Source organism: Hypanus sabinus, chromosome 6, assembly GCF_030144855.1.
Source record: "Hypanus sabinus isolate sHypSab1 chromosome 6, sHypSab1.hap1, whole genome shotgun sequence".
NCBI classification, from domain to species: Eukaryota; Metazoa; Chordata; class Chondrichthyes; order Myliobatiformes; family Dasyatidae; genus Hypanus; species Hypanus sabinus.
In genome coordinates this window covers 91416114-91443967 of record NC_082711.1, presented here as the reverse complement: position 1 = coordinate 91443967, position 27854 = coordinate 91416114, and positions in this window count along the sequence as shown.

Genomic DNA, 27854 nt, shown 5'->3' with positions numbered 1-27854 from the left:
GTATAAGTTTCAGGGGTACGCAAGCTAATGACACCATTGTTTTTGTTTCCCATTTCCTGTACATTTGGGGAATGTTGGAATTTAAAGGGGGAGAAGGGTTGTAATGTGAGGATTATAAAGATAAGTTAGTGCCAATTAGGATCATGGTAATATACCAATAGTCCCACTACAAAACTGTTTGTAAAGAGAGATTGTTTCCGGGTTTGCAGGGTTTTCCTTCTGGTCTTTTCTGCCTGGTGCGTATTGGTAAAAATTTCTGTATGCGAATATCATTTTACCATCCAAGATAACGTTGTTCCTTTTGGTCATGAAGTTGTCGAGTAGTCTTTTTTCAAAGTAGAAGTTACTACATACTTGCATCAAAAGATTTATCAGGCATAATGTATTTGTGTATTTATTTTTCATTTTTTTTCGGGAGCTGCTGGGTAAGTCTCAATGATCGACCGGTCGATCGTGACCAACTGGTTGGCAACCACTACTCTAGCCAATGAGAATGGTAGTCTGCTCTCAGATAGAGCACAGCAAAGTACAGCAGGTACAGTGTTGTGTGCTGTGCCAGCAGTTTATGGTCAAAATGACAATAAAAAGCGACTTGACTTGATTTGAGCAAAATGGGCTAAATATTGCCACAGCAGGGTTAAAAGCCTGAAAAGACATGCCAGAGGAAATTGAAACTTCGGAAGGAACCGCAGAGAAAAAGAAGGTGCAATGTGTTCAGGAGGTTGGATTGGAAGACAGGATACATATTGGAATGAAGGGAGGAGTGCAGGGATGGAGACCTTTACCATAAAAATTGTTATGACTAAAGTTCATGATTTTCAAAGTACCAATTATAATACATGATTGAAGCCACTGTTTTACTTTCTAAATATTATTTTTTATTATTATCAGTTATGCTTTTTAGGAGCAGTTTTATGTGTAAAGCAGACATGAGCAAGATATTGTGATGTATGTTCACAGGATGTCAATATTTGTTTTCAATCCATAATTGTCAAAGTTTCATTTATTATCAAAGTACACAACTTGAAATTCGTCTTCTCTGGTTAGCCATAAAACGAAAAAAGAAAAGAAAGGGAGCACGATCATCAAACCCCAAATTCATCCTCCCCACATAGAAACACAAACAAAAATGGTACAGGAACATCAACCCCCAAATTCATCCTCCCCACATAGAAACACAAACAAAAATGGTACAGGAACATCAACCCCCAAATTCATCCTCCCCACATAGAAACACAAACAAAAATGGTACAGGAACATCAACCCCCAAATTCATCCTCCCCACATAGAAACACAAACAAAAATGGTACAGGAACATCAACCCCCAAATTCATCCTCCCCACATAGAAACACAAACAAAAATGGTACAGGAACATCAACCCCCAAATTCATCCTCCCCACATAGAAACACAAACAAAAATGGTACAGGAACATCAACCCCCAAATTCATCCTCCCCACATAGAAACACAAACAAAAATGGTACAGGAACATCAACCCCCAAATTCATCCTCCCCACATAGAAACACAAACAAAAATGGTACAGGAACATCAACCCCCAAATTCATCCTCCCCACATAGAAACACAAACAAAAATGGTACAGGAACATCAACCCCCAAATTCATCCTCCCCACATAGAAACACAAACAAAAATGGTACAGGAACATCAACCCCCAAATTCATCCTCCCACACAAAAAAGTAAGATTGGGTGAAAAGAACAGAAGATAAAAAACTGTAAGACAAAAAAGTCTATAGTTCAAGTTCACATCCAAGATACAGAAAACTTGGTTAATATTCACTGGGTATAATGGCAGACCTTTCCTTCTCTGTAGCAGAGCCATCAAAATACAGGCAGCCAGTACTCACCCTCCGTCCTAGCCCCGATGCTTCGATCTCCCTCGTCACTTTAATTGGCAAACGATGGAAGCTTTAATCAGAGAAATGGAGTCAAACACTGGCTTGTGCCCCATCCTATGGCCTCTTGCCATGAAGTTCATGCACACTGCCTTTGCCTGCTGTTTCCCTCTTGGGGACTGCAGAGTGCTGGAACACCCAAACAATCTCCAAGCTTCTTCATTCCCTTTGATATTTCAATCTCCCTTGTCACTGTAATCAGCAAACAATGGAAGCTTTAATCAGCAAAAATACAATTGAACATTGACTTGTGCCCAATTCCTCAGCCTTCCTGCGCTTGCCACCTCTGCTCCCTGGAATCCCCTAGGAGACTGCAGAGTGCTGGAACACCCAACCGATCTCCAAACAGAAAACGACAGGCTCGGGCAGTTGTAGAATCACATCCAAGATGAAAAACAAATGTAAAAGACTTAAAAGAAATGAAATCTATGGTTTTAATGTCTTTCTGAGGATGTTGACCAAGGGAGCATTGTACACAGGAGGCATCTTTCACATGGTAGTGTCCAAGAACATACTAGTTGTAATGGATAACATGAACGGTATGAGAGACTAAACATGTATGAGGCCGAATGGGAATGTGACCTAAGGGAGTCAGTGTTTGGAATAGCTTCTTCAAAAGTGTCAAGTGCGACCTTCAGGGAAGAGTTTAGAGAATGAAAGGACTAACAGATTGAATGATCTTACTGTATTCTTGTTTACATTTAAAACTGTATACTGATATAAATTATTATTGGTTTATTAGGATTTTTTTTACAAAGGGAGTGATATAGTGAATCTAAGTGTAGGGGTACTGTTAAGGACTGTGCATAACATTGTTCTACTAAGCACAGGCATTAGCTGTGAACTTACTGTGTTCAATGAACAATGTTCCATTTATAACTGTTGCTTTGTCATTTACCTGTGTAAACTGCTATAATAAATAACCTACAAGCACTACACATTGCAGGAAGAATAAATAAAAGAAATAACATAGGACAAAGTAAACTAGATTGCCCGTTTATTTCGTGTTTGTCAATAGTGTGCTGATAGCTAATTCATCTGAGTTTAATGCCAGTAAACGCAACCCAATAGCCCAGATCACTAACAATTTCCAGATTTTATCTTCATCCTGTTATTATCATCACGACATCTATTTGGCTGCAGTAGAAGATTAAAAGCTAACACAAATTAAGTATTCCAAATCACATTTCTGAATGAATGCCAGCCAAATAGCATTCTGACATCACACAGAATAATCTGACTTGTGATTCCTCTAAATGCCTGTTTTTATATCCATTTGCCTGTCCTACTTCAGAATTGTCCATTGGTTTCAGCATGGTTGGCAGAAGGTTAGCTTGTTCTCATAGAGATTGCAGATGGCCTCAGAGGGCAGGCTCGAATTGCTCTAGGCCTAACTGGTTTGAAATCTGCCTATTATCTTTTGGCAAGAGTGGAGCCAGTGTGAGCTGGCTGGTTGCTAGGGAAATGGATAATTAACTATTGTTGGATCACAAGTCCAGTCCTCCTGATGGGCAGCAGTCGATTCACATCCAACTACGCTTACTGTCACTCTGCTTGGATGGTACCTCAGCAACCTTAATGATCTGTTGAAGAACAGATTAGTAGAATTTTATGGACACTGCAATTCCCAACTATAAAGGCAGCAGTCTGAGCTTATATCCCAAGTTGAACCAAAATGACTGAGGACTGAGCATTTGCTGTAGGCCGCAGGTATTGGGTAGTTCCAATTTGCATGGCATGGCACTGTTAGTCCTGCAATGTCAGATAATCTTTGAATCATATATTTGACTTTATCCTTCTTGTTCCATCACAACAGGCCCAGATCCTAACTCTGCCACCTTAACTTCAACAGCATGTTTAATACTGATTAAACAGTATTAAACATGCTGCTTAATCAGCTAACATCTTGTGCCAACATTGGGCAGGAGCTCACAAGCCCAGAAAAGGAGAAATTGTCTTCAAAAAACTGCTAATTTAGGTACAATTTACAAATATACTGACATCTGAAAAAAGCTTCAGAATTGCAAGGAATTGTAATGTAATGGGGGAGCCAAAAACAGCCAGCTACTCAAATTAGCAACCAGACAGCAACCAAGTTAACGACCAAATGCATATTTGAATTCAGATATACAGAACGTACCTTCGAAAATTCCAACAATACATTGACATAGAGACAGAGAGAAAAAAAAACAACATATACGTTATGAAATAAGTATATCCTTTGAAGTAGTGTGACTAACAATTGGAATAGTCCATCCAAGGCTAGACCACTCATTGTTATTACTTCTTACAATTTTTCCCTCTTGGCTGCAGATTTTGATTATGATTATTTTCTATTTTTTTATGGTCCTCATAAAGTGAACAGTTTTGCAATACATTCGTTTTTGTTGATTGAAAGAATAATAAATTAATAATCATACAGCAATGCATAGTGAGAAGGACTAGTTCAAATTCCCGTTGCTTGGAAAACCTTTCTTCCAATTGTAACAGCAAAAACTGGTGTGTAGCGTTCTTCTTCAGAAGGTCTCAAACTTTAACACACTAAGATATTTTGTCACTTCAAGAAAATGTTTTTTTTAATATAATTTATTACTATGTATTACACAGAACAAAGATTTTGCTTCCTAAATACCTTTAGGTGAGTCTTACAAATTTTGAGCTACTGATCATGAAAATCACCATGAAATTTCCCTATCACGCACCATTTTTAATGTACTTATGTTTATTATTTCAATTCATAATTCAAGTCAATTAAAATGTTGCCTACAATGTAAGCTGGAAAGTCTCCTATCTTGCCCAGGCATGCTTGGGCATGCTTGGGCATGCTTAGGCGGTGCGGCTGCTGCGTGTCAAGACAGGTTTTAGTAATAATTATTGGGTTCAGGACTGTAAGGATGGAATTTGCTATCACCAGGCACAAACATTTCTATGAAGAATTTTGATATTTGAGACAGATGCTTCCCAGATTAAGGAAAGCATTTTTGTTGGTCCACAAGTCAAACAGGTCATCAATGACAGGAAATTTAAAGAATTTCTAGTGGGACCGGAGAAAATTACATGGAAGGCATTCAAGGAAGTTGTTGAAATTTTTCTCAGCATTGACAGAGCACCAAACTACACGCAGCTGGTTGAAAGCATGCTTCAAGCACATAAAACCATGAAATGCAACATGTCACTAAAGATTCATCTTCTGCATTCCCATTTAGACTTCTTCCCTGCAAATCTTGGTGCTGTTAGTGACAAGCATAGTGAAAGGTTTCACCAGGGCATTGCGGTTATGGAGAAAAGATACCAGGGCAACTGGAATCCATTAACGCTGGCAAATTATTGTTGGACATGTAAGCAAGAAGCCTCAGACACGGAGTACAAATGAAAATCATTAACAAAATGTTTTTAACTTAGTTGAACTATTGCAAAGCATCAGCACCATTATGGAATTAAACACTTTATATTTGATAAAAGTTAATTCATTGTTTCTCCAAATTCCTGCGTGATACAAGTAGTCCGAAATTATATTTGTGTTCATCTTCAAGCAGTCTATCATAAACAAAAAAAATTCTGAGGAAGCAACACTTTTGAAAAAAATTGTTGTCCAGTGATATTGTTTCTTTTTCTTATAAACATGGCAAAATAATTCTCTAACAAAAGCTATTATTTCTGATGTATTTTTTTTTTTACCTCTAGCTCACAATGTAGAATAGCTTAAACCTGGTTAAATCCTGGCTTTAAGCTTTTCCTGTCTTTAAGTCCCTCCCAGCTCTGGGTGGGCACAGGCCAAATTCCTTCCTTAATGAATGGTCTGAAGCTTGGTCTCAGCTCTCGTAGAACTTGAGATGCCATAATACCATTTGCAGCTTCATCTAAACTAGTGTGTTCCTGCACTTTGCACTGTGCAAAGAAATAGGAGTTAGTTTGCTGCCAGCTGGATGAGCTTTCGATATTAAGTTGGAAAACATCTTGTACTCAGAAGCTGTTGAATTTCAAGCCTGCCTACCCTCCAAAATGAGTGCCACAGTTTTGGACCTTATTCTGCAACAGCTTGACTGGAACCGCATCACTTGACATCAATGACAATGCTAAGTGTTCCCTTGCAAATATTAAAGCAAAGTACTTCAATAAAAGAACATAACTAACAATGTTAATTGAAACCAGACAGATCTGCCATAAATAGAACACTGCTTTAGAGTTCATGTAAGAAGGAGCTGCAGAAATAATCTAAAGTATTATTTCCTTATGCTATTTGGATACTTGTGTAATACAATTCATATTTTTTTAAATAATTCTTTTTAATAAATATTACAAAACAATATGTGTGATACAATGTAATCTAATGGCATGGTGAGTATTCACAATATTCATGTCATATTGTGTCTGCTGATGATCCTGGAACTCTCACAGAGCAGGGACTTGTTCAGGACATTAGTGTCACAGCCATGACTGCTGCAGTGTGTATGCACAACCCCTCCCCCCCCAAAGGCGGGCTGCAAAACAAGTCCAGCTATTGTGCTGGTGAGCATCCACGTTCCTGCTAATGACTGTTTCATTATGGTCGTATTTGACTCCTTTCTTTTTGTTGTCATCTTGTCTAAACTTGACCTTACACTCCCTGCTCTCCCTTGTTCTTTTCCGGGAGACAGGACTTCTGTTTCGACTGACACCAGAAAGGAACAGTATTCATTTTGTATTTAGGTATTGCTTCCTGCCGCAGTATTTGCATTTAACTTTCAGTTTGAGTGTTTACTTAGTTGGCCCAGCATTTATTGTTTTCCTTTTCTTTTAAGTTCTGCAACAGTTATTAAAATTCGTGACCTTTCAACCGCTTGAGTGTCTCTCTCTCTCTCACTGCACTTGGGCCATATCTGAGTGTTCTGACAATTAGTTACATCTACTGGCCATACTGGATGTCTCTCCACTGCCTGGACCACCTCCACTGTTTCATCTGTGAACACCTATTCCACCTGGCTCAATGCAAAGTGAAACATAAAACCACTATTCTGGATGTGCTCCACAATAATAGAACAAAGAATGATGACAATAATACATACCAATGAACTATTGTACATGGAATACCTTAAATGAGTGGATTAGATATTGATTTTTTTGCAAGAGGGTTAAACAGGTAATAGTGAATACACTTCAAAAGAAATCAGAATGCAAGATAAATGAAGTGTTGGGTCCCCCGCTATTATTCCTATTATAACTCATAGATGATCATCCTCATTATAATTTCCAGTTTATTCAATGCAGAGGAATTTTAGAGTGCCTGAATCTATGAAAGTTAAAATAATGAGAAAAACAGAATTGTATTGTAGTGAGTCTGAGTACTGCGGTATTCCTTCAGGTTGAGCTTCATAATCAGCTGTAATACCAACACTCTTGTATCCCATTGCCCGAGCTTCACAATCACATTCAACAGCTAAAGAAAAAACCTTTCAATTTATAAAAATGTATTAAAGAAAAGCTGAGAGATATGAGAGGAAGCTGAAGCTGATAATCCTGTCTGAGGTTGCACAAAATGTTCATAAACTGCTTGGAATTCAATCTCCTGGCCAAGCACATCATTTGAACTCACTTGATTGGATTATTGCCTCATAATTCCCTTCCACAAATCTATCATTTTACGTGAAAAGCCAAAAATGATAGAAGTATACAAAAGGTTTCTCAGCATCTGCTTGTGCAACAGGAAAACAGAAGCTGGCAGGTTATCTTGGAAATTCCTAAAATATAAGCCTGCCTTTTCACAGACTGCTGGACCCATTGCTTAATTATAGTTGTTAATTGCCCTGGCAACTTCTTTTGAACTTACACTTTGTTCTTGTATTTGATATTATTTTTACTGATAATTGACTAAAATGTTTTTAATTTCATCATTTTCACATGATTAAAATGTGAGTCAATAATGTTGGATAATGAACACATACACTGGGTGGTCACTTTATTAGGTACACCTGCTTGTTAAAGAAACATCTAACCAGTCAAACAAATAGCAGCAATTCAATGCATAGCAGCATGCCGTGCAGGTATGTTCAAGGGGTTCCATTGTTGTTCAGCACAAATATCAGAATAAGGAAGAAATGTGATCTAAATGACTTTGGCTTTGGAATGATTGTCGGTGCCATATGGGGTGGTTTGAGTATCTTAGAAACTGCTGATCTCCTGAGATTTTCATGCACAACAGCTTCTAGAGTTTACAGAGAAGGGTGCGAAAAATAAAATCAAAATCTATAACTGTGAGCAGTGGTTGTGTGGGCAAAAACATCAGATCAGAGAGGTCAGAGGGGCATGATAAGTCTGGCTCAGGCCTACAGGACAGCCACAGTAACTCAAATAATCATGCATTACAACAGAGGCATGCTGAGAAGCGTCTCTGAACACACAATATGTCAAACCTTGAAGTGGATGGGCTACAGTACTGAATGTAAAACAATTTTAATTCATGTAGCATGAATAAAGCATCTTTCAGACCCCATAGAAAGCTCTTCTAGTGCCATCAAAGTTGTGATGTAGGAATACAAGAAGCAATTTGTGCATAGCAAGATTCAGGAAGGTCACTGAAGTGAGTAATCTGATAATGTGCGTTAAATGAAAATTGTACCACACATACATGCGAAAATATGCAGATGCTGTAAATCCGAGCAACACACACAAAATGCTGGAGGAACTCAGCAGGCCAGGCAGCACCTATGGAAAGAAGTACAGTCAATGCTTTGGGTCGAAACCCTTTGGCAGGACTGGAGAAAAAAAAACTGAGGAGTAAATTTATAAGGTAGGAGGAGGGGGAAGAGAAACACCCGGTGTGAGATGAAAGCTGGAGGGGGCAGGATGAAGTAAAGAGCTAGAAAGTTGATTAGTTAAAGAGACAGAAGGCCATGGAAGAAAGAAAAAAGGAGGGTGGGAGGAGCACCAGAGGGAGGTGATGGGTGGGCAAGGAGATAAGGTGAGAGAGGGAAAAGGGGAAGGGAAATGATGAGGGGCCATTACCAGGAGTTGAAGATATCGATGTTCCTGCCATCAGGTTGGAGGCTACCTAAACATAATATAAGGTGTTCCTGCTCCAACCTAAGTGAGACTTCATACCAACAATTGTCTTTGGCCTCCAGTATTGTTTCAAACTAACTCAATGTTAGTTTGAGGAGCTGCCCATTATCTTCTGCCCAGGTATTTGAAATCCTTCGAAGTTTTACATTGACTTGAGGGGTTTCAAAGAATTAGCATTACCAGTGCTCACATTTCACACTTTCAAAGTGAACATTGTCTATATTTACTGGCAATCCCAGATATTTATATTGTTTCTTCCATTGGTATCTCTTCAGACCAACTTTTCTCACTCTATACTATCAGCTATTCTGTCTCTGAGTACTTCCTAACTTCAACATAGATTTTCCCTTTTGTTCTTTTACCCCTTTCCCCCCTTCTCCTTTATTACACACTTCCAGCACTTGCAGTAACTTGCTTTCAGCACGAGCTGAGGAACAAATACTGGCCAACCCCCAGCGAAAAGTTCCCTATATTTCAATGAGTCATCTTTAATTATATCCATCTTAGAACATGAAAAGTACTTCAGTTTAAATCCTCATCAAGCATCAGTCTGGCAGTTGATTTCTTCCTCTGGACTGTGTTCAAGTGGCTACCTGGTCTATATACTCAAGTGCAAGGCTTGATTTCACACAGTCTAACTCAGAGTTAAGACTCTGAGTCTTAAGCCTGTTAACAATGAGCTAAGGCAAACGTCTAATTCATTTAATTTTAATTAGGAGTGAAAAAAGCGTTTCAATTTCTTCATCCTTGTGTGTCCTTTTTTATTAATATCTGAATATTATTTGACTACACAAATGTCATCAGAACTAAAGACATTTCTGCATGCCAGTAACTAGGTGCTAGATGTGTTTTCAAATGTCATTCTGTATAGTGGCTATTGCAAATCAAAATAGATTGAAATGCTGAAAGTGTTAAAATACTTTTAAGTATTGTGCAGAATTTGTCATTTTGCCTGATAGAATTTTAAACAATCCTTACATTGGTATCAGCTATATATCTGTTGAGCACTGTTCTGCCACTAACCATCAGATAATCCTTCCACCAAAGTGGATGAGCCTCTGAAATGATTGGGAACCCATTCAATGTATATCACCGAACTCCAAAACCAAGGTCACGGTAACCCTAGTCACTGAGTTACAGTTTTCAGGCAAAGCATGAAATACATGCTAAGTATTTGGTGATATATTATTTGATCATATATTTCCAGTGACCATAATGTCATTAGTTTCAAATTAATTATGGATAAGGGTAAGTCTGGTCCTCGAGTTGAGGTTCTAAATTGGAGAAGGGCCAATTTTGTGGAAATGAGAAAGGATCTGGGAAGAGTGGATTGGGATAAGTTGTTTTCTGGCAAGGATGTGTTCAGTAAGTGGAAGGCCTTCAAAGGCGAAATTTTGAGAGTGCAGAGTTTGCATGTTCTTGCCAGAATTAAAGGCAAAGTTAACAGGCATAGGGAATCTTGGTTTTCAAGGGATATTGACGATCTGGTTAAGAAAAAGAAAGAGGTGTATAGCAGGTATAGGCAACAAGGAACAAATGAGATACTTGAGTATAGAAAATGTAAGAAAATACTAAAGAAGCAAATCAGGAAGGCAAAAAGAAGACATGAGGTTTCTTTGGCAGATAATGTGAGGTAAACCCAAAGGGTTTCTACAAGTATATTAAGAGTAAAAGGATAGTAAGGAACAAAATTGGTCCTCTAGAAGATCAGAGTGGTCATCTATGTGTGGAGCCTCACGAGATGGGGGAGATCTTAAACAGTTTTTTTGCATCAGTATTTACTCAGGAACCTGGCATAGTGCATATGGAAGAATGGGAAACAAGCAGTAGTGTCTTGGAACATATACAGATTAAAGAGGAGGAGGTGCTTGCTGCCTTACAGCAAATTAAGGTTGATAAATCCCCCAGGCCTGACATGATATTTCTTTGGACCTTGAGAGAGACTAGCGTAGAAATTGCAGGGGCCCTGGCAGAAATATTTAAAATGTCTTTAGCCACGGGTAAGGTGCTGGAGGATTGGAGGGTAGCTCATGTTGTTCCATTGTTTGAGAAAGGCTCCAAAAGTAAACCAAGTAATTACAGGCCATTAAGCCTGACATCAGTAGTAGGTAAATTATTGGAAGGAGTTATCAGAGATTGGATATACAAGTATTTAGACAGCCAAGGGCTGATTAAGGATAGTCAGTATGGCTTTGTGCATGGTAGATCGTGTTTAACGAATGTTGTTGAGTTTTTCAAGGAGGTTACCAAGAAAGTAGATGAAGGAAAGGCTGTGGATGTTTGATAAGGTCCCACATGGGACGTTAGTTCAGAAGGTTCAGACACTAGGTATCCATGGAGAGGTTACAAACTGGATTCGAAATTGGCTGTGTGGGAGAAGATAGAGAGTGGTAGTGGATGATTGCTTCTCAGACTGGAGGCCTGTGACTAGTGGTGTGCCTCAGTGATCTGTGCTGGTACCATTGTTTGTTGTCTATATCAATGATTTAGATGATAATGTGGTAAATTGGATCAGCAAGTTTGCTGATGACACTAAGATTGGAGGTGTTGTTGACAGTGAGGAAGGCTTTCAAAACTTGCAGAGGGATCTGGACCAACTGGAAAAAAGGGCCAGAAAATGGCAGATGGAATTTAATGCAGACAAGTGTGAGGTGTTGCATTTTGGAAGGACAAATCAAGGTAAGACATATACAGTGAATGGTAGGGCACTGAGGAGTGTGGAGGAACAAAGGGATCTGGGAGTTCAGATACGTAATTCCCTGAAAGTGGCATCACAGGTAGACAGGGTTGTAAAGAAGGGTTTTGGCATCCTGGCATTCATAAATCAAAGTATTGAGTATAGGAGTTGGGATCCTTTGGTGAGGTTGTATAAGACATTGGTGAAGCTAAATTTGGAGTATTGTGTACAGTTCTAGTTACCTAACTATAAGAAGGATATCAGTAAGTTTGAAAGAGTGCAGAGAGGATTTACCAGGGTGCTGCCGGGTCTTCAATCATTGACTTACAGGGAAAGATTGAACAGGTTAGGACTTTATTCCTTGGAGCGTAAAAGAATAATAGCGGATTTGATAGAAGTTTACAAAATTATGAGGGGTATAGACAGAGTAAATGTGAGTAGGCTCTTTCCACTTAGATTAGGAGAGATAAATACAAGAGGACATGACTTTAGGGTGAAAATGGAAAGGTTTAGGGGGAACATTAAGGGGAATTTCTTCACTCAGAGAATGGTGGGAGTGTGGAATGAGCTGACATCTGATGTGGTAAATATAGGCTCACTGTTAAGTTTTAAGAATAAATTGCATAGATACATGGGTGGGAGAGGTCTGGAGGGTTATGGACTGGGTGCGGGTCAATAGAACTAGTGGAATAAAGTTTTGGCACGGGCCAGAAGGGCCAAATGGCCTGTTTTCTGTGCCGTAGTGTTCTATGGTTCTATGGTTCAATTATGTTTCTGCTTAAAGATTCTTGAAAATACAATGTCTGTAAGTGCAGGTCAGAATTACAAATGATCTATCTCTTAACATCCTAAAGCCTTTTCATGCCCTATAAGTAAAATAAAGGCATATGATGGAATATCCTCCAGTTGCATGGTGAGAGCAGTTCCACAGATTCTCAAGAGATTTACATCATCTATGACAAAGCTGTCTGATTGAATGGCATCCCATCAACCATGCTAACATGTATTCCATTCACTACTGATGTACAGTAGCTACAGCTTGCATCTTTCACTAAATGTGCTACATTTGCTCAGGCTCAGAGTTCGCTGACAGCATTTTTCAGATCTGTGATCTCTACCACTCAGGACCAGCACAGCAGGAACATCACCACCTGCAGTTTTCCATTGATAACATGCACCCTCCTGGTTCTTCACCTTTGTTGCATCTAAATCCTGGAACTGCCTGCCCACCCCACTGTTGATTTAACATTCAAGAGAAGAATTGCTCTGGTTCAAGAAGGTATCACATCAGAACAATCCCACAGGAAGTTAGGTTGGGCAATAACTGCTGGTTTTTCCAGCGTTGCCCAGATCCTGAAAATAAGTTTCTGAGAAGTACCTTTCCTTCAAGTGATCTCAGTAGCCTGGATATAAAATTGGGGCCTGGCTATGAACCAATCCAAATTGAGCCAGTCCACAGCTAACCAAAACGTGTGAAATACTATCTTTTTAACAAAACTATTGTTCCTCTGTATGCTTGATAGCAGCCTCCTCACTCCCTCATTGCACCACCGCCACCCCCCCACCCACACATACACCTGCACAGTCTCTCTCTCTCTCTCTCTCTCTCTCTCTCTCTCTCTCTCTTCCTCTTATGATCAGACCACATCAGAATGTAACTCATTCATGACTGTAGCCAATCTGGCTTCAGCTCAACATGACACATATCCTATTTGGGCTAGACTGCCAGGATCTACATCAGCTAATCAACCCAGAGTTCAAAAAATTATTGAACTCATGTTTAAAATAACAGTAATAACAATGGTCATCTGCCAGTTGCCATGCATTATTCTCTAGGAGATCTTATATTTTTATCCTAGTTCCTGTATGTAGAGTGTACCATATCTTATATTAAATACTGAACCTCACTAGATGACATTTTCAATATACATTCCTTCAATAATTAAACACTGTAATATGCTCTATTGCATATTTAGTTCTTTTCAATGCGAAGATTCTTCCTGCCCATTATTTTCTCTCATTCCAGAGGCAAATCTAAATCCCATCTCTGAACCAGCCACAAAGTTCTTTGTGTTATTCAACACTTAAAGGCAGCATGATCTTGAAAACATAAAACAATGGAAAAAAATTAGGATGTGTGTATCAGTTAGAGATATAAAATAATTTTCCTAGAGCTTATTATATAAATTGGAACAAGGCCAGCCCATCTAGCCTGAGACTTACAAAAGTACAAAGACATAGTTAAGACATTCAAAAAGATTGCTGATGGTAGGATGTGATATTAATCGATTTTGCTTAATAGCAGTCTTACAGAAGGCTAAAGTAAAAGTATCTTACCATTAATCATCACTATCTTGATACACAGTACATCACATCTCAAACCAGTATAGAAGCAGACATGTAGCTACAATTTAGAATTTTTGTTACCTGAAAATAATCAATGAAAAGAAATTTGATTTACACGGAAAATTAAGCTAAATGGAGTATTGTTTAATGACTCTGCACAGCCAAAGGGGATTAATGGAACCTTAAATCTGATTATTGCAACTTAATGTTTTGTGTTTAACAGACTTTATTGACTTGATTCGCACAGTCCATTTAATACATTATATTTAAGATAATGAGATAGATGGGAGAATTCAAATTACATACTGAGTTAAACATCAATTGTGGTTATAACAACAAATAATTTTGTTTAAACAAAAACTTAATGTAAAAGAAATACCAAATGTTGGTTGCTTAACAAAATATAGAAAATACTGGAGGCACTTAAGAACTCAATTGCATTTAGCTAAGGGAATGATTAACATTTTAGATATACCACGTTTATTAGAGATGGTATATACATCAACATCGTATTCAAAGCAGGACAAAGAGAAGCAGGAAAATGAAAACAAATATATGGGCACGTCATTGCATACAGCATTCTGGTTAATCTGGACACTTACACCCTATTGTAGCCACTGTTGTACTTGTACACTGATTCACACACACTCACTTGAACAAACATACTGATTTATGCACGGACAGCTCCCCACACACACAACCCTATGTGTACACTCTAATCATATACATCCCTAAGTGCACATTTACCTGTATGCACACAGTCACATCCCTGTGAATACACCAAGTTCATATCCTCATCCAACACACTCCCTTGTTCACATGAAAAAGAAATAAAATACAATCCTGAAAGGAGAAAGGACAGATTTTAAAAACATCTATCCAAATCTCTGAACATCCACTTTTAACTCTCAGAAAGCACCATTTTGAAATCTTTTAATATCATTCTGAACAAGCATGGCATCCAATATGTACATTGCAATGACACACAGAAGAATTTGAGAAGGATCAGATTATCCGTATTTTAGATAAATACATATTATTAACTTAATGCGATGACGAAATACATTTAAGAAAATTGGAGAGAGCTATTCTCAACAGTTGATAGAGGAATGAGAAGAATATTGTTCTTCTTAAATGAGAAGTTTATAGGATATCTGATCTGCAGCTTCTCGCATTTAATCTGAGAAACATGGGCATTTATTTGCTGGGGTCTGGTTTGAGGGTAGTGGATTGAGGAAGGATGTCAAGGATTGGAAATGCAGGTCAGGGCTCAATGGCCTAGGAGAAGACTTAAAAAAATAAACAAATTGATTTTTCATCAGTGAGATAGAATAAGAGATAAGGTACAAACCTGTTATAAGAGATACTGAGAGTTACACAAATGGCTTTGCTACATTTCAAGACTTTTCAACTATCACTATTTTTCATTTGATCCTGTGGGAAGCTTTGCTTAAAGATTATGCTTTAAAGCAGTATACTCAAGCAATTAAAATGCTAGCAAAAATGCCTTGATGCTTTCATAGCTTACATCAACAATTCATTTGCCTTCCTGGTAATCAGTAATTTTATAATATTGATGGAACATGTGCCTTTTTTGTTCATGATTTTGAAAACAATGGTCCAGAAGTTTTTCAAAAATTTTGTAGCAGTGGACACACACAGCAATTATGAGGCTGCCACACATTACTGATCAATCAGTAATTCAAAACTATTTGCAGACCCATTTTCTGACATATCCATTCCTGAATCATTTGACAACAATATTTCCAGGTAAGCAGTCCTAGTTAATTGCTTGTTTTCCTCAAACAAAGCAAGACATAAGCAAACGCTGGAAACACAGAACAGATCGGGCAGAATTTGCAGAAAGAGAAAGAGTTAACATTCTGGAATTTGTTAGCTGCTTCTTTTCCCACAGGTGTTGCCCAACCTGCCTTAGCTCTACCCACAAGGATTTTACATCTTCTGATCCTACACCACCTTTTTCGAAAGGTTTGGTTTCATTTGTGCTGACAAAGCTACCCCACCCGCCCTTCCTACGTGCCTGTCTTTTGATATAATGTGTGTCCTTGGATTTTAAGCTCCCAACTATGATCTTCTTTCAGCCACAACTCAGTGATGTCCACAACTTCATACCTGCCAATCTCTAACTGCACTGCTACAGTGGATCATCTACCTTATTCCATATACTGTGTGTATTCAAATATAACACCTTCAGTCCTGTATTCATCAACTTCTCAATTTTGCCTCATGTTAGACTTCAACTTATCCCATTGGCTTAATTTTACCCTTTTGGCTGCTTGGCCTTCCTGACAGTCTCACTGTATAACAACTGCCCCATCCTTAGCCCTTTCACTCTGGTTCCCATCCCACTGCCTAATTAGTTTAAACCCTCCCCAACAACTCTAGCAAACCTGCCTGCAAGGTTATTGGTCCTCCTCACATTCAGGTGCAACCCATCCTTTTTGTATAGGTTATACCATCTCCAGAAGAAACCTCAATGATCCAGAAATCTGAAACCCTGCCTCCTGCACCAGTTCCTCCGCCCTCGCATTCACCTGCAAAATCATCCTATTCTTACCCTCACTGGCACATGGCACCAGCAGCAATCCAGCGATTGCTTCCCTGGAGGTCCTGCTTTTCCAATTTCCACCTAACTTCTTATATTCTTTCTTCAGGACCTCCATTATTTTCAAAGGTTTCAAAGGTGCATTTAATGTCAGAGAAATGTATTCAATGTACATCCTGAAATGCTTTTTCTTCGCAACCATCCATGAGAAACAGAGGAGTGCCTCAAAGAATGAATGTCAGTTAAATGTTAGAACCCAAAGTCCACCCCAGCTCCCCTCCCTCCCATGCGTATGTGGCAGCAAGCAATGAGCCCCACCCCCCTGCCACCGGCAAATAAGAAGCATCAGCACCCACCACCGAGCACTCAAGCATGAGCAAAGCAGCAGCAAAGACACAGACTTGCAGTACCCCAAAGACTACTCATTCACCTGGTATTTGACATACCACAGGCTCTCTCTCTCCCTAATAAGGGAGAAAGAGGTGTCTCTATTTCATAGATTTTGCAATCTACGTTACTGGTACCAATATATACCACAATTTCTGAGGCTCATCATCCTCCTTTAGAATGTTGTGGCCTGATCTGAGTCATCCCTGACACTGGCACCTGGGAGGCAACATACTGGACGGTTGTCCCTCTCACGTTCACAGAATCTCCTGTCCACTCCTCAAACTATGGAATCCCTTGTCATCACTTCAGTCCTCTTCTTCCCACTTTCCTTCAGAGTCACAGAGCCAGACTAAGTGCCAGAGACCCAGTTGCTACCGATTCCCCCAGATAGGCCTGTCCCAAAGCCCCCGCAACTGTATCCAAATCGGTATATTTATGATTGAGGTACTCTGCACTGGCTTCCCATTCCTTTTCTCTCTCTTGACCATCACCCAGGTACCTGCTTCCTGTGACATAGGGGTGACTACGTTGCTGGAGCTCCAACCTATCATCTCCTCATTCTCCCATATGAGCCAAAGGTCATTCAGCTACAGTTTCAATTCCCTAACAGGGTCTCCAAGGAGCTGTAGCTCAGTGCAATTCATGCTGATGTAGCCGTAAGGGAGACTGGTGGTTTCCCAGAGTTCCCTCATCTCACACAAAGAACATGCCACTAACCCTTGACCTATTCTCACCTATAGCTCTGACAGACTATAGCTCTGTCTTCATAGACAAAGAAAGAGAAAATTAACTTCCTTATAAGCTCCGCCTATTCTCACTGAAATGGACTACAGCAGCAGAAGACCATAAGCATACACTCAGTGGTCACTTCATTAAGTGCAGATGGTACCAAACAAAGTGGCCGCCGAGTGTATTTCACTCAAAATAACTGAGAAAGTATGAATGCAACGTTGGATTTCATGGGTGCATGGACCATTTAGAAATCTGAAGAAGCTGCTCCTGAATCATGCAACGCACACAAAATGCTGGTGGAATGCAGCAGGCCAGGCAGCATCTATGGGAAGAAGTGCAGTCGACGTTTCGGGCCCAGACCTTTTGTCAGGGCTAACTGAAAGAAGAGATATAAAAGACTTGAAAGCGGGAGGGGGAGGGGGAGGAAAAAAGGGGGAAAATAATAAATAAATAGATAAATAAAAAACAATAAATAAATAAATAGATGAACAAACAAACACACAAATAAATAAGGGATGGAGTAAGGGGAGGAGGGGCATTAATGGAAGTTAAAGAAATCAATGTTCATGCCATCAGACTGGAGGCTAATCAGACATAATATTAGGTGTTGTTCCTCCAACCTGTGTGTGGCTTCATCTCCTCCCCTTCTTACCCATCCCTTATTTCTTTATTTGTTTATTTGTTTTTTAATTATTTTTTCTTTTTTTCTCTCTCTGTCCCTCTCACAATCACTCCTTGCCCACTCTCCATCTCCCTCTGGTGCTCCCCCCCTTCCCCTTTCTTTCTCCCTAGGCCTCCCGTCCCATGATCCTTTCCCTTCTCCAGCCCTGTATCCCTTTTGCCAATCACCTTTCCAGCTCTTAGCTTCATCCCCTCTCCTCCTCCTATCTTCTCCATTCATTTTGGATCTTCCCCTCCCCCTCCCCCTCCCAATGAAGTCAACCACATCAGCAAAGACAGTCTCTGCTCTGAAGACTATCCTCACCGAACAAATTGTGAGTGACAAAAGACCACAATACACGTCAAAAGAATTCCAACTGTTCGTGAAGTAAAATGGCATCTTATTTCAAGTCAGCTTCTTACCACCCAGCAATGAAATGAATAGAATTGACTTTATTTCTTATATCCTTCACATACATGAGGAGTAAAAATCTTTACCTTACAACTCTATCTAAATATGCAATGTGCAATCATAATAATTTCTAATAATTTAGAATAAATAGTGCAGTCAATGTAATATAGAGTACACTCAAGTCAGTGTGAGTTCATCAGTCTGACAGCCTGATGGAAAAAGCTGTCCCGGAGACTGGCTTACGTGCTGCGGTACCGCTTCCCGGATGGTAGCAGCTGGAATAGATGGTGGTTGGGGTGGCTTGGGTCTCCAATGATCCTTTGGGCCCTTTTTACACACCTGTCCTTGTAAACGTCGTGAATCATGGGAAGTTCACAACTACAGATGCACTGTGCTGTCCGCACCTCTCTCTGCAGAGTCTTGCGATTAAGGGAGGTACAGTTCTCATACCAGGCAGTGATGCAGCCAGTCAGGATGCTCTCAGTTGTGCCCCTGTAGAAAGTTCTTAGGATGTGGGGGTCCATACCAAACTTCCTCAACTGTCCGAGGTGAAAGAGACACTGTTGTGCCTTTTTCACCACACAGCTGGTGTGTACAGACCACGTGAGGTCCTCGGTGAAGTGGATGCCAAGGAACTTGAAGCTGTTTATCCTCTCAACTCCAGATTCATTGATGTCAAAAAGAGTTAGCCTGTCTCCATTCTTCCTGTAATCCACAACCAGCTCCTTTGTTAGTGCGACAATGAGGGAGGGGATGTTTTCTTGACACCACTGTGTCAGAGAGATGACTTCTTCCCTGTAGGCCACCTCGTTATTGTTTGAGATATGGCCATCAATGTAGTGTCATTGGCAAATTTAATTATCAGATTGGAGCTGTGGGTGACGATACAGTCATGGGTGTACAGAGAGTAAAGGAGGGGGCTTAGGACAGCCCAGGGGGAATCCTGTATTGAGTTTCAGAGGGGAAGAGGTGAAGGAGCCCACTCTTACAACCTGTTGGCAATCTGACATGAAGTCCAGGATCCAGCTGCACAGAGCAGGGTCATAGCTGAGGTCTCTGAATTTCTTGTCGTGCCTGGATAGAACTATGGTGAACTGTAGTCCAAGAATAGCAATCTCACATAAGCACCCTTCTTTTCCAGATGTGTAAGGATGGTGTGTAGAGCAGTGGCTATTGCATCATCTGTCGATCAGCTGTGTAGGCGAATTTTAAGGGGTCCAGTGTGGGTGGTAGCATGCTGCAGATGTAATCCTTGACCAGCCTCTCAAAGCACTTGCTTATTATTGAGGTGAGTGCAACAGGACACCAGTCGTTCAGGCATGTTACCTTGGTCTTATTTGGTACAGGGACAATGGTGAATAATTTGAAGCAGGATGGCACTCTACACTGGGAGAGGGAGAGATTAATAATGTCTGTAAACATACCTGCCAGTTGTGCTGAGCACATCCTGAGTACTCACCCTTGGATGCCATCCGGTCCTGCAGCCTTGTGACTGTCCATTCGTTGGAGTACCTCAGCCTCAGAGATGATGAGGTTGCAGGTTGTAGTGGCGGCTTTCCTCTGAGGCTCTGAGTTAGAGACATCGAACCGAGCGTGAAAGCGATTGAACTCATCTGGGAGAAAGGCTGTGATATTGGCGGCACCACAACATTTGGCTTTGAAGTCTGTGATAGTATGTAGCCCTCGCAAGACCCTGTAGCGGACAGTGTAGCCTTGTGTTTTCTCATATAGTCTAGTGTAGTTTTGTGTTGTTCCTTGTAGCACCAGGGTCCTGCAAGAATGTTGTTTCATTTTTACTGTGTGCTGTACCAGCAGTTTATGGTCGAAATGACAATAAACTTGACTTGACTTAACTTGAGCACGAGTCACATGTGCTATTCACTGTGAATCTAGACACACAATCTTGCATAGGTTAACTGAATGGTTTATCAAGAGTTTCGTAAAACAATGGACAAGGAAGACGTTTCTCTAACGCACAATGTGGACAGCTTCCTTCTTGTGTATCAGAACTCAATTCATTTCACGACAAATAAAACACCTGCAATGCTGTTCATGAACAGGAATCTGAAATCACGCATAGACCTCCTGAAACCAGATCTACAGAGATAAGTGCAGAATAAACAGTACAGGTTGTTGCCAAATGAAGCAGCAAGGAGCTTCAAGGTTGGTCAGAAAGTCCTAGAGCATGATTACCAAGAAGACAAGTGGATGCCCAGCAAGGTATCTACAGGAACTGGATCACTGATCTACAAAGTGGATGTTGGAAATCAAATATGGAGACATCATATGGACCAGACACTGGATGTTTAACTGAGGAACACATATGAGTTGAATTCAACCATCAAGATGGTCACCGGACTTACCTCTTAGTGATGACCATGTCACTGACAGCAACATAACACCGAAAACCAAGAGTATTGCCTTACAGAAGACACTTAACAAACCTAATGCTACTCCACAGGTCCGGAGGCATGATTAGAGTGTTATCATTCACAAGACACCTGCCAAACCTGATGCCTCTCCACAGGTCCAGAAACGCTACCCAAAAGACTGAATCTTTAGAACTGTGAAGTTAGCTATGGATTGTTATTGTGAAAGCATGTTTATTTGTAATATGGGTTTATGGAGAGAAATTGAATGTTTTGTACATATACAGTTCTATGTTGCATTAATCTAAAGAGAGAGGAAGTGCAATGTATGGATCTATTCTTTTAGAGCAATGCCCCCCTTAGCTCTTCATATTGATCTGTTGGCTTTTGTCTGTGTATGGACTGTGGTCTACACATGCACATTGTCTTTCTCTCTCTCTCTCTCTCTCTCTCTCTCTCTCTCTCTCTCTCTCTCTCTCTCTCTCTCTCTCTCTCTCTCTCTCTCTCTCTCTCTCTCTCTCTCTCTAACTCTTTCTCACTGCAACATGAATACACCAGTTAAAGCTTTCTCCTGTGTGTGTGCTTTTATTTAATATATATGTAATTATACATAAACACTGTAACACTGAGCATCATAGGAAGTCATTCCTACCTGTGGCCATCAAACTTTACAACTCCTCCCTAGGAGTGTCAGACACCCTGAGCCAATAGGCTGGTCCTGGACTTATTTCTACTGGGCATGATTAACTTAGTATTATTTAATTATTTATGGTTTTATATTGCTATATTTCTTCACTATTCTTAGTTGGTGCGGCTGTAACGAAACCCAATTTCCCTTTGGATCAATAAAGTATGTCTGTCTGTCTGTCTGTCACAACAACAGTAACTTTAATGGACAGTAAATTTAGAAATCGGAGGTGCAAAGGGACTTGGGAGTCCTTGCATAGGATTCCCTAAAGGAAAACTTGTTGGTTGAGTTGGTTGTAAGGAAGGCAAATGCAATATTAGCATTCACTGAGAGAGGACTAGAATATAAATGCAAAGATGTAATGCTGAGGTTTAAAAGGCATTAATCAGACCACACTCGAAGTATTATGAACAGATTTGGGTGGCTCTTTACCTCAGAAAGGATGTGCTAGCAGTGAGAAGGATGCAGTGGAAGTTCACAAGAATGATCCTGGAAATACGAGCATTAACATATGAGGAGCATCTGATGTACCGTATTTGCTGGGGTTTAGAACAATGGGGGGATCTTATTAGAGCCTATCAAATATTGAAAGGCCTAGATAGAGTGGATGGGAAGAGGATATTTCCTATCATGGAAGAGCTTTGGACCAGGGTGCATAGCCTCACAAAAGACGGACTTCACTTTAGAACAGAGATGGGTAGGAATTTCTTTAGTAAATGCTGATGAATCTGTGGAATTCATTGCCTCAGACAGTTGAGGAGGCCATGAAATTGGGTATGTTTAAAGAAGAGGTTCATAACTTCCTGATTAGTAAGGGTGTCAAAGGCTTCAGGGAGAAGGCAAGACAATGGGTTTGAGAGGAATAGTAAATCAGGAATGGCCAAGCAGACTCAATGGGCAAATGGTCTAGGTCTACTCCTGTATCTTATGGACCTCCGAAAGAGTGACATCACTGCTGTGAACCAGCAAACTATGTGGCTCAGGGAACCAGGTGGACATTGGTGCAACCAGACCATGTCACAGTTGCTTCAATCTTCAATTCTGAGAAAGCTGACAGATCTAGATAATGATCTTCTGTTCTCTGCTGTCTTCATCCCTGTCTTCAAACTCAGTTCCACTGTGCACTTTGAGCAGGATCTGCTCACACTGAAGTGGCACATGATGGCAGGACGCAGGTCTTTACTTCTGCAGAAGGAAGATAAGTTGAAATCTGTGATATTTATACTCCTGTAGGAAAATAATCTGCTCATCAGCACCAGCATCTAATTGTTTATGCAGACCAGATAGCTGCTCAAGTGTAGCAATCATTTAGCCCCACAGAACTGTGAGTGACACACAGGTTACATCCTCATATCCTCTGAAAGCAGTGATCAGTTCACAATTAGCATTTTCAGGAAGGACATGGAGTTACTCCTTTGTGTTATTTCACATTTCCTTAATCTGAAGCTTTGAACTACAGACCAATCATACTTAGACACGATAAAAGCAGTAAGACTTGTAGTGGCTATCTGTCCCTCCACAACCGTTGTCAGCTGTATGAACAGTTACCACATAACAAATTGTTACTGAAGTGTGTTGCATCTTTGAAAGTGAAGTCATAATCTTTTAGTTTCTCACAATCGTCAGCAAGAACATGGTGATGTTTTAATGTTGGACAGCCCTAAGGACTCCAGCTCCTGACTTTTCCCTCAGGGTTTATTCCTGAAGCCTTCCCAATGAGTGGCTATAACTGCAAGGCAGTGGAGGTTTGAGATTTGAACTTCCCTCCTCCTAGATGAGCTGCCAACCATGGCTGACGAGCTCCATCTGCCTGAAGCAACTGGTTTAAAGGCGCCAGTGACCTGTCTTTGCCACTTCTCCTGTCAGTAGAAATGGTTCCTCCAGGCTTAGTAACTAGGCCATGTGTGAATGCCCGGATCTGGTATTGGTTGTCAGAGGCTATCTGAAGCACACGGCATTGGGAGCATTTAATAGGCAGTGGGAGCTTGTCCTCATTACAACTACTGCTATAACAACCTTAAAAACAACCCATCCAGCCCTCATATTGCATAGATTATTCACCCTCCTTCCCAGCTGGAGTGTATCTCATCTCTCCTCCACCTTACCCCCTTAGCATTCTAGCGACATTGCAGCCTTTCAGACTCAGCAACAACTTCCCCAGCCTTGTGTTACTTGCTCTTTTATTCTGTCTGTATCAGAACTGGCCACTTCGCCTGGATTGCCCATATTAGCTTGTTTTTTTATTATCAACAAACTGAACAGAAAAAAAAAAGCATAATATAATTCTAACTAGCAAGTTAACTCATTTAGTCTCACCCTATCAGGGACATTCCCTTTGTTCTCCCATCTTCTGTGCTACTGAAAATTATTTTGCTTTCTCCCTTTCCAGTTCTAGCAAAGAGTATTAAGCCAGGACTTTTTTTTCTGCTAAATGGTTCTTGCATTTTCTGTTTGACTTCACATTTACAACTTCTGCAGTTTTGCTATTTAAACTTCCGTTTGCCAAATTTTTTAAGTTTTCTGAGGGAAACTCATTTTGGTGAAAGCAAAAATATATACTTTAGCTCCCTAAGCACAGGTGAAAATCAATTTGCAATGATATGGTCTTTCTGAAAAAGAGCATTTGATCTTTATTAATATCTTCTACAGATATTTTACATAAGCACAAAAATTTATTTATGCCAATGTAAATTATAAGTTGAGAAAGGCTTTTCTCTCCCTTGCAATTAAATTGATGATAACAAAAATAAGTGTAATGCTGTTCTGAAAGCAAATTACCAAGCTGAAGCATTAAAATCATTTTTCCATCTAAAATGCTGCCTGATCTGCTGAGTATTTCTGTACGATCTGTTGATTTCAGATTTTCAGCATGTGAAATATCTTACTTCTTTATTAATTTTGTATTGTCCACTGTTAATCATAAAACTCATGTTTTCTCATGCATGCTTACAAAGGATGTTGGTAAACTCATTACTGAATCTATTAGTTCCAGTTATGAACTGCTTTGCATGGGGAAAGATCATTATGTTGTATTGCAGTACATAAAATGGTATGTTCCATTAACTAAACAATGTATATTGATGTTTATATACATTATGACTAAATCAACACCAATGTTGTGCAGTTTATTTCATGCTGCAGATTGCAGTCACAATCAGGTTAAATGAAAAATTATGTTCCACCTTTATCACTACTCTCACTGGTTTTGCTCACTGTCCTCTTTCTTTGCCTCTGAATTTCATTGAGTATTTTATTCTAATGAGCAAATAATCCAAGGACATTCATCGTTAGTGTGTTGTTTTGTTATGTTAGAAGTGTTACTTGCACAGGGAATGTGTTTGGCAAATTAAAATTGAAGAAATTTATTCTCTACGAAGAAAATGTACTTTATTTCTAACATCCATAAATGCAACTTTATTTTGCATTGTGGTTTATCTTAACATATTTTGTTCTCACCACAACGTTTCAAACTTTGTGTGAACAGATAACCAGTGAGCAAAATATTCACACCAACTGCGGTCTGTATGAATTTCTGTCGGCAGATCCAGTTACTAAGTTATCCATTTGCCCTCAACTATTGAAACATTGGCTGATGATATTATACTGTAGCAATATGCCCAATTCTGATGATAGGTCATTGACCTGAAAACAAACCCTGTTTCCATCTCTCCTGAAGCTGTATGAACTGCTGAATATCTCCAGCCTTTCTGTCACTATTGACCAGTGAGACTTCGCAATATTTTGAATCCTCCACTTTCTAGATTTGAGACATAATTTTCATTCCTTCTACTCAAACACTAATCTGTCAATCAGTTCTGGTGATGGTGAAGGAAAGATTTTCTCTCTTGGAAGCTGAGAATATTGAGCAGATTCCAAAAAAGTCACGATGGAAAATAACAGATTCTAGTGTCTTTGAAATGTCATAACAATTACTGTAGCATTTTAGTAGCTTTTGTATTTTGTAGCAAGGGCTGGAGTTATTACTCAATGCAAGAATAAATTGCATTCATATTGTATTAGAATGTTCATAAATCATACACCCTTAATTACTGTCTCAAAAATTAATAAGTGATTGCCCTTTCATTCTTATTGAAATGTGCACTACATATTCTGCCTGTATTTTTGCAATAAATTGAATCTAGTGTATGATTAAGCTGCAAGTACTTTGGAAAGCTGCAGACTCTACAGTGTTATTGTTACACAGCCCCAGTAGCTAGAGGGCAGGGAATGAATAACTGGCATCACTAATTCCAGTTAAAGTCTCCTAGGGATTAGATTTTCCGAAAGTGAGCTAAAAAGATTTGAATCTTGTTCAAACTATATTTTAACAAAATCACTGTAACATTTCATAATTTTGATTTTTGTTTATCCTTTTACACAACTTGTTTATTTTTGGAACCCAGCTTATACCAACAATTCTATAAATTGACTGTTCATTCTCAGCTGCCCCTGAGAAGATGACGATTTTTCTTGAGGCTTTTCAGGCTGTGTGGTAAACAACATTCTTGGTAAATTCTAGGGTTTTGACCAATGACAAAAAAGAGCCTATGTAGATTTCCAAATTAATATGCAATGTTATTTCTGAATCAGAATATGGTTTAATATCACCTGTATATGTCATGAAATTTGTTGTGGCAGCAGTAAATAATAAAAGAGAAAAAATGTGAATTACAGTAAATACATGTATAAAATAGTTAAAGTAAATAAGCAGTACAAAAATAAAAATAAAAAAGTAGTGAGGTAGTGTCCAAAGAGGTCCATTCAGAAACTCGATGGTAGAAAGAAACTGTTCCTGAATTGCTGAGTGTGTGTCTTCAGGCTACAGTTCCTCCTGTAGCAATGAGAAGAGGGCATGCACTGGGTGATGGGGGAGGGGTATCACTTAATGATGGATGCCAACTGATTGAGGCATCCCTCCTTAAAGACTAAATGGCATTTCTTGTCCATTCAAGGTATTGGAGGCATGAGCAGTTTTGAACTCCATACCAGAATACAGTTTACATTGCTGTTACAAGTAGTTAGATTTCAAGGAGATGGATAGATTGCAGATCACAGACTGTTCTAAGCCCAGCCTCTTGTGTGCTTTAACTGCAGCTATCCATACAAGCACTGAATATTCTCTTACTGTTGCAATTAGTTTTATGTAAACAGAGAGGAAGCTTTGGAGAATCAGAAATGAATCATATGCCACAGGATATGTGGACAGTGAAGGAGCTGTTTATGGAACTGGTTTAATTTTGGGTTATCATGAGAATGTTGATGCTGGCAGAGAAGCCAGGGCTGGTTGAGGGCAATGAAGTGATAACTTCCAGTCCTGGCAACCCTATTGAACATTTAACAATAAGTTATATTTAAGAGTTGTGCTTCCAGTTAATTTGCACTAATTTTTAAAAGACATATAACAACAGAGGTTGATAAGCTAATAGAACATCTGTTTTTATATGCGTTTGTAGTGATCTGAAATATTCATCAGCTTAAAGTGCTCAGCAAAGTAATCAGCAACAGAACTAAATATGATGAAGGATTCCATTCATCTGAAAGAGTTGGAAATAAATTCAGACACATTTCTGCCAGTGAGCAGCTTCCCTGCTTAACTAATCAAGTGAAGCAGGTGAAAATGACCCTACTCTGTCTGCTTATAACTAAGCCTGAAAGACCAGTAACTTCAGAGTCATTTTAGATAAGGCCACTGAATGTATTAATTGGTGAAAGTGAAATGAAATGGCGATCTAATTACAATGAAGGCAATGTGCATGCAGCACGCTCTTCTGGAAATAATATTCATGCTTTTGCAGCCAGAAGTTTCCCAATGAGAAAATGTGTCAAGTACTGAAACTCAGTCCAAGAATATTACAGAAATATTCTGTTTGTACATGATATCTCCTCCATATTAATCTTTCTCTCTCTTTTTTTTTGTTCTCCTGAAATCATAAAGATCATTAGTCCTTCTCATCACTTCTCTCCAAGATCGTATTCATTGCACCCTCAATTATGTAGAATCTTTCCTGGCATTGGCTTCAGTCCTTTTGTTTGCACTGGGCAATCAAAGGTTGCTTTAAAAC